The 8,038-nt window shown below is 41.8% G+C and overlaps 1 pseudogene; it reads left to right on the top strand.

Annotated features, from left to right (window-relative positions):
• The first annotated feature begins 1,509 nt into the window (after nucleotides 1-1,509).
• On the top strand, nucleotides 1,510-7,788 carry LOC125364521 (annotated as a pseudogene).
• Nucleotides 7,789-8,038: the final 250 nt, after the last annotated feature.

Raw genomic sequence — 8,038 nt, 5'->3', positions numbered from 1 at the left:
CTGTGTTTGTATCTCAGGTCAGCTGCTTGCTACACAGCCACCATCTCTCCCCAAGAATTTGGTGCTAAGTAAGGATAGTCACTGAATATAGGAGCAAGTGCAAACACCAAGGATGTGTGTTTTTAAAAGATAAACAAAGTGGAAGAAGGAGAAGCATGATGATTGATAAGAACATTTTGGCATACATGTCACATTCAACATTGTTCATTCTTTTCCCCATAACAAGTAGCCATGTCTCCTATGCTCTGGATATCTTCAAACTATTGGGTAAATTTTGTTGAATGAGTATTCTACAAGAACATCATCAACACAGCAACAAACTTGTGGAATGGTCATGAACTTGTTCTATGAACATAGAAACCAAGATTGCAAGCTTCCTGTGTGTTACAGATCAGGAAGTAATACATCAAGTGAAAGATGCACCCTGGATTTTTAAAAATTGGTACTAAGGTTTAAGTTTAGGGCCTTGCCATTGCTAGGCAGATGTTCTACCATTTAGCCACAAACACAACCCTTTTGCCTGCATTATTTCTTAGGTAGGGTCTTGCTTTTCTTGCCTAGGCTGGCCTGGACTGTGATTCTCCAGCTTTAGGCTCTTCATATAGCTTGATGACAAGCACATGCCACTAAAGTCTGTCTCACAAGCCTTTTCTTTGCATTAGCCTCAAATCTCCCTCTTCCTGACTTCTGCTTCCTGAGAAGCTAAGATTACAGGCATGAGCTACTGTGCCCAGCCTAAAACATTTCTTAACTCATGGGAATCAACATCATTTAGTAATATCCTGTTAATTTCTTTATTCTTATTTATTTTAATGTTTTTTAAACCAGTCCTGGGGCTTGAACTCAGGGCCTAGGCTCTGTCCCTGAGCCTCTCTGTGCTCAAGACTAGTGCTCTATTACTGAAGCCCCAGCACCAATTCCAGCATTTTCTGAATTGTTTAGTAGAGACAAGAGTTTCACAGACTTTCCTGCCTGGGCTGACTTCAAATGGAGATCCTCAGAGCTCCCCTTCCTTAGAAGCTAGGATGATAGGCATGAGCCACCGGCACCCAACTTCAACTGTTCATTTTTAAGAATATAACAAGTTTGTTGAGATGCTAACATCATTTCTTAATACATGAAAATAAACACAAGGATTTCTTGCCCTTATAAGTTTATGGAATACTAAATTTAAAGCCATCTAAAATTTCATGAAACCAGTGATCAAACACTATAAATTAGAGCAAAGTTCCTGTCTTCGTGTTTTGCTTAGGGAAGGAAATGGTCATGCTCCAATAAATTGGTATTTCTCAAGGCTGTATAGCCCATGTGTGTTTTTGTCCTGCCATCTATCCATCAAATATTTATGAATGCCTGTGGCAGGCACTCTCAGTCAGAGAGGCAGACAAGTAAGCCAATATTTACACTCAGTAACTGTTATAGTCAAGAGATTCCTACAGAAGCACAGAAGAAAAACATAGGCTAGAAAATTCTAGATAAAGGTTGACAGAGGAGCTCTGTCATTTCCTAATGGCAGCCATAGCTTATGGTCCTAGGAAGCATCTGAAGTGCATAGCCATTGCCAAGCACTGGCTGTTGGACAAACTGACTTGTGTGTTTGTTCCTTCTCCATCAACCCATCCCCACAAACTGAGAGAATGTCTGCCTCTCATCATTTCCCTAAGGAGCAGGCTTAGTACCCCCTGCCAGGAGATGAAGTCAAGAAATTCTACATGCAGTGTTTCATTAAGATTGATGGCAAAGTCAGAACTGCTATCACCTACCCTGCTGGTTTTCTGGATGTCATCAACATAGACAAGACTGGGGAGAATTTCTGTCTGATCTATCACACCAAAGGTCTCTTCACTGTTCACCACATTACACCCCAGGTGGCAGGAGGGGGGGCAGTGGTGCAAAATTACAAGTTGTACAAAATGAGAAAGATCTTCATGAGCACAAAGACCATCTGGTGACTCACGATGCTCAAACCATTTGCTAGCTAGATTCCCCTCATCCAGGTCAATGGCACCATTCAAGGTAAAAGATTTCATCAAGTTTGATAGTCTGATAGCCTTTGTATGGTGACCAGAGGTGATAACTTGGGAAGAATTGGTGTGATCACCAACAGAGAGAGACATCCGGGCTCTTTCCGTGGGGTTCTTGTGTAAGGTGTCAACAGCAAAAGCTTTGCCCACCAGCTTTTCACCATTTTTGTTATTGGCAAAGGCAATAAACGTTGGATTTCTCTTGGACAAGGGAAAGGGATCTGCCTCACTATGGCTAACAAGAGGAACAAGAGGCTAGTAACCAAGAAGAGCAGTGGCTGGGGCTGGGGATATGGCCTAGTGGCAAGAGTGCCTGCCTCGGATACACGAGGCCCTGGGTTCGATTCCCCAGTACCACATATACAGGAAAAAAAACGGCCAGAAGTGGCGCTGTGGCTCAAGTGGCAGAGTGCTAGCCTTGAGTGGGAAGAAGCCAGGGACAGTGCTCAGGCCCTGAGTCCAAGGCCCAGGACTGGCCAAAAAAAAGCTAAAAAAAAAATAATAATAAAAATAAATAAATAAATAAATAAAAAGAAGAGCAGTGGGTGAATTTCACCCAACTGTCTCCATGTGCCATTGGAAATAAGAATCAAGGGATTTTAATTTTAAAAATGATCTGGTATGTTTTTTTTAAAAAAGATTGCCAGGGTTGGGAATGTAGCCTAAAGGTAGAGTGCTTGCCTAGCATGCATGGAGCTCTGGGCTTGGTTCCTCAGCACCACATATACAGGGTGCCAGCCTTGAGAAAAAAGAAGCCAGGGACAGTGCCCAGGCCCTGAGTCCAAGCCCCAGGACTGGCAAAAGAAAAGAAAAAAAAAAGATTCCCAGAGGAGATGACTCTGAAGTTGAGTCTCCAGGGCCAGCAGATCTTGAAAAGAGAGGTTTTTAAAAAAAAAAATAGATTTAAAGGCTTGGTTGTGGGAGAAATTATATGTTCTAGACACCAAATGAGTGAGATTATGAGGAACATTGAATGCTACTATGGTTGCCTGGAAGTTGATAGAGAATCACTGATGTGTATTAAACAGGGTCCTGGGGGATAAACAATTAGACTAGTATTAGGAAGTGTGGTCTGATTGTAAGGAGGCCTACTTGTGGATGGGTGAGTGTAAAATAGGTTTGTGAGAGAAGGCACATTCTTCTCATATTCCCAGCACAGTACAAGTTGGATCTTACATGAATGCTTGGAGACTGTTAGGAGTGGCCTCACGAGAAGATGGAGATCAGTCACCACAGCTCTGATATTTGGGACTATGCAATACCTTTTGACTAGATGAAGCACAGAGAACAAGAAGGGCTTTTGGCCTCGCTTGTGGGGAAGTTAAGCATGGGGGCTCTCATATGAAAAGCAGAACAATGACCTTACCTGTGGAGAAAGAGAAGGGCTTGGACAAGCAGACTAGACAGCCTGCTTCCACAGTTACAACTGCCGAAGGGATGTAAGTGTGCTCCTGGGAGGATGGGAACTCCAGAATCGTAGCTGAACAAAATGAAAGGAGTTGTTGGTGTTCTTTCTGTTTTCCATGATCATTTCATTTCTTATTCTCCCTTAGATGTTAGTCAAGTTCCTTTTGAAAATTCTAGATTGGGTTGCCTGTGGTAGAATGCTAGGGACACTTGTTTAAAAGTTGGTACTTGGGCCAAGTTCAAGTTTACATAGGGAACCAGAGAAACCAGAGTGGGAACTGCAGGTAGACACATTGTGGGTTGGGGACCCTTGACAACTTATGCCCAACTCTCCTGAGCAGGAGATTCTTCTTCCACACATATTGGTAACATCTTATAGAGCTATGTATCTTTTTCCCCCCAGTACTGGGGTTCAAACTCAAGGCCTGTGCAAGTGCTCAAGAAGCACTGGAGCAAGAGCTACATCTTTAGTTCTTGCTCTGTGCTTATTAGGCTCTTTTGATATGAGGCTGAGGCTATTCATGTTCAAACACAGCAGATATACTACTGGAAGAAATCTTAAATCTCTTCAGATATCTCATGCCTAGAATCTAAATTTGAACATATATACCATAAATAATCATAGTTTAATCTTTTAATCCTTTTCACATACCCAGTAATCAGAGCGAAGAATGAACAGGCAAAAACCAAGTGCTGAGATCTCAGGATTGTGGTTCAAAGCCAGCCCACGCAGGAATGTCCATGATACTCTTAGCTCCAATTAACCACCAGAAAACTGGAAGTTGCACTGTAGCTCAAAGTAATAGAGTGCTAGCCTTGAACAAAAACAGCTCAGGGACAACGTCCAGGCCCAGAGTTCGAGCCCCATGACCACCACTACCAACAACAATAAAGAATGGACAATCAAACTACTTATTAAGGGCTTGTGCACACTAGGATTGAGTTCTCTTTGCTATCCTTCAGTATTATACTTGAACTAGAGTAAAATATAGAGAGTGGAAAAAGGAAGTGTTCCCTTTCTTCCCATATAAGGATCATGGCTGACACCCCTCTAAGACAGGATAACAAGAGAAAAACGTAATGAATTTATTTATTTATTCATATATTTTTGAGTCATTGAGATTTGAACCAAGCTCCCAATCCTTTTTGCTTTCATTTGCCAGGTAGGATCTTACTTTTACCCAAATCAAGTTTTAAACTGTGATATTTTTGTCTCTGCCTGCCAGGTAGCTAGACTTACTGGTGTGAACCAGTATACCCAGCTTGTATTTTGAGTTAATGTCTCCTTAACTCTTCTACACATTCATCACAGCTGGCCTGTGACCATGATTATCCCATCTCAGCTTTCCATTTATCTGGTATTCTACTATCATGCCAACTTGTAACATGTATTTGACCATAGTTTTAAAAGATACAGGAGCCTTCTAATTAAGGACCCAAAGGTACAGGACTACTCTTAATTTTCCAGTTGCTTTCATGAGGTGAGGACAGTCATATAGAAATGTAATTGGAAATGAGGGAGGAGGTAACAAATTATACAAGAAATGTACCTACGTATGAAACTGTAACCCTCTGTACATCACTTTGACAATAAATAAGTAATTATTCAGAAAAAAAAGAAATGTGATTGGACAAAAGGGTCTTATCTGCTAGAAACCAAGCAAAACCCATCTGTTTAGATGCTTCTTAGCATCTTGGTTGTAGCATTTCTTCCTCCCAGATATGGGATCTCTGTGAACATTTGAATATAGTAAATCAGATGGTTTCCTCATGGTCAACTCTTACACAGAATGATTATTACAATAATAGTTGTAGGTTATGTGGCTAACTTTAGGAAAGGAAATGTTTGTCTCTATGCACTATTTAGGGGAGGAGATTATCCTTTCTATGGATTGATCTGCAAAAAAAAAAAAAAATGAAGGATGACAAACAGCAAGGAGGGAAAGTTCAGAGAGAAACTTCTTGTGGGGCCTTCATTTTAGAGTATTGTTTGAGTCCTATCCTGGTCACTGCTAGTTAAAATTATTTGAGCACTTACAAAGGACATTGTGTTAATATAATCTGTAAAGTTATGAGTAATAAAATTACCCCAGTCCTGATCGTTGCTATATTGTACTTTCCCAGGGACAAATACTAAGACTTTGACAGTTACTATCTGAGCCTATAGGTGCATTTATGGATCAAGTTGTAGGACCTTAGCATAAATTCTTAGTGGTAACTATTCTTTCAACTACTACTGCTACTCATTATTGCCAGAATGAGAGATAAAAATAGGCTTTTAAAGTTCTCATTTTAGATAGAGTAAAACTGGGCTATGCTTTAGACTTATTAGTGTGTCTAAGTCATATGACTCATAAGCTAAGTCAAATGAAGACCGCTGGCCATTACAAAAAGGATTACAATCTATTTCACAGAGGTTGAGTCATTTGATTATCTACTCTGTAAATTACAGACATTTGGAGATATAAACATGAATGAAACAAAGTTGAGTGTACCTTCTCATGAGAGTGAGAGAAGAGAATGGAACAGATAAGCCAGGTGGTGATAAATGCTGGGAAGTGAGGCAACGGAGGTGGGGCCTGCAGGTATCACTCTATCATCAGGAAAGGTGACAAGGAAGAGGGAAACAGTTGTATGTCACAGATTCCCCAGCAAGTGTTTGATGCCTAGACAGAAGTAGTGGTGTGGAGACTGCTTGAAAGACAAGCAGTAGGAATCTAGACAGAGACCCAGAACACAAAGGCTGTTTTGGTTACTTTTAGTGGGGTGATAGAGGAAATAAGCTGAAAAATCTGGGTTAACAAATCAAATAAAATGGATTTCAGAAGAAAACAATGAACTTAAGTCAGAGAGGGAGATACACTGTATCTTAAATTCACCCTTTACAATTGTTACTGATTTGATAGCAATGCTTCTCTAGTTTTTCCCATTGTAAACCCAATAGAATAATATAGCTTCAAAAACTGAACAAGAAGTAACTATGAGCAGGAAGAAACAATAAGAAGAATGCCATGTGCTATTAAAGGCACATGAAAGTGAACATTGTAAAAGAAAATAAAGATTGAACTGGAGAACCAAATTCCAAAAATTCAGGCTTTGGGTTTACACAGCCTTTTGTACTTAAAAGATAATACTATCTAGGGATGCCATTTTTATGAGCATAGATAACATTTATGAGGGAGTGTCTTCTCAGGACACTGATAAAAATTGTAACCTATGCTTTGTGATTAGAGCCAGCCTTAGAAGAGAAACAATTGTAAACAATATTAAACTTTAACAATTGCAACAATATTAAATCTTTCCATCCTTTTCTAAGTCAGTACTTCATGGTTTTATATTATGTTGCTTTTCCTAACCACTTCCTCCAAGCAGAAGTACACAAAACATCCCTAAATCCCAGTTACCCTAGGCAACTGCCTCAATTTGATTATATTATTTAATTAACAGTCGTCTGGACCACTTGGCTTCCGGTGGGTTTGTTTTTTGTTTGTTAGTTTTTTCATTTGTTTTGTCAGCCTTATGGCCTGGGTGCTGTCCCTGAAGTCTTTTGCTCAAGGCTGGCACTCAGTAGAGTGCCACTTTAAGCCTTAAACCGCAGCTCCCCTTATGGTTTGTGAATGGTTAATTGGAGGTAAGAGTTTCATGGGGGCTTCTCCGGCCCAGACTGGCTTCGAACCATGGTCCTCAGATCTCAGTCTTTTGAGTAGCTATGGTTACAGGTGTGAGCCACTGGCTCCAAGCTGGCCAGTGGGCTTTTATTATGGAGATATATTGAACACATCCTCAGCCACATTCAACCATCACTCAGATTTACAACAATGGGTCGAAATGAACAAATGATTTATTTTGGGTACCAAATGCAGGTGGGCCTTTTGATACACACATCATTGAGACAGGAAGGGAAGGATGAGCCCCCATCCCCTTCCTCCACTCAGAGCACCTTAGGGGAGGAAACCACAGCTGCTTGCTCAAACCTAATAATGTGGTCACTTATATGTTGTTTCGGTGTTGTGGCATATAAGGTCTTGATAAATCATTGTTACTCTCAGCACTAGCATATAGGAGTTCGTTGCATGTTTGCTAAAGGACTTAATGGTCTACTTTTTCAGATTCTTGGTATCCCACAGAGGGAAAACTGATAATGGTCAGGGTTCATGATCAGAATTGTGACAGCACAGATCCACCACCTAAAACACAACAATTGTCAGATTACAACAAGAGGAAAGGTTATGTATTAAATGACTGCAAGAAGAAAGAGGCTGGCGCACAGAGGCAAATCTTGGTGGCTTTCCACAAAGCTGAGACGCACCGGCGGGCTCCCCATTACCTCTCAGCCCTCAGTGGGTCCTCGTGCTAAACTTCCATCCCAGGAATCTCCCTAACCCGAGCGAGAAGGAGGGGAACAATCTCGGTCAGATCGCCCCGCCCGCCTCTTCTGCACAGAGCCCGGCCCAGCCGGACGTGCCTGGTCCCCCCGAAGCCCCCACACCGCCGCAGCTGGCGCTCCCTCCGGCCCGGGCACGGGCAGTGCACACGCTCCCAGCAAAGGGAACGGAAGCGGCCAACCCGGCCGCAGCCCGCGAGGGGCGGGACCTCTGGGGGCGGGG

Source organism: Perognathus longimembris, chromosome 16 (assembly GCF_023159225.1).
Source record: "Perognathus longimembris pacificus isolate PPM17 chromosome 16, ASM2315922v1, whole genome shotgun sequence".
Classification (NCBI taxonomy): Eukaryota; Metazoa; Chordata; class Mammalia; order Rodentia; family Heteromyidae; genus Perognathus; species Perognathus longimembris.
This window is presented reverse-complemented; position numbering and strand designations above follow the sequence as displayed.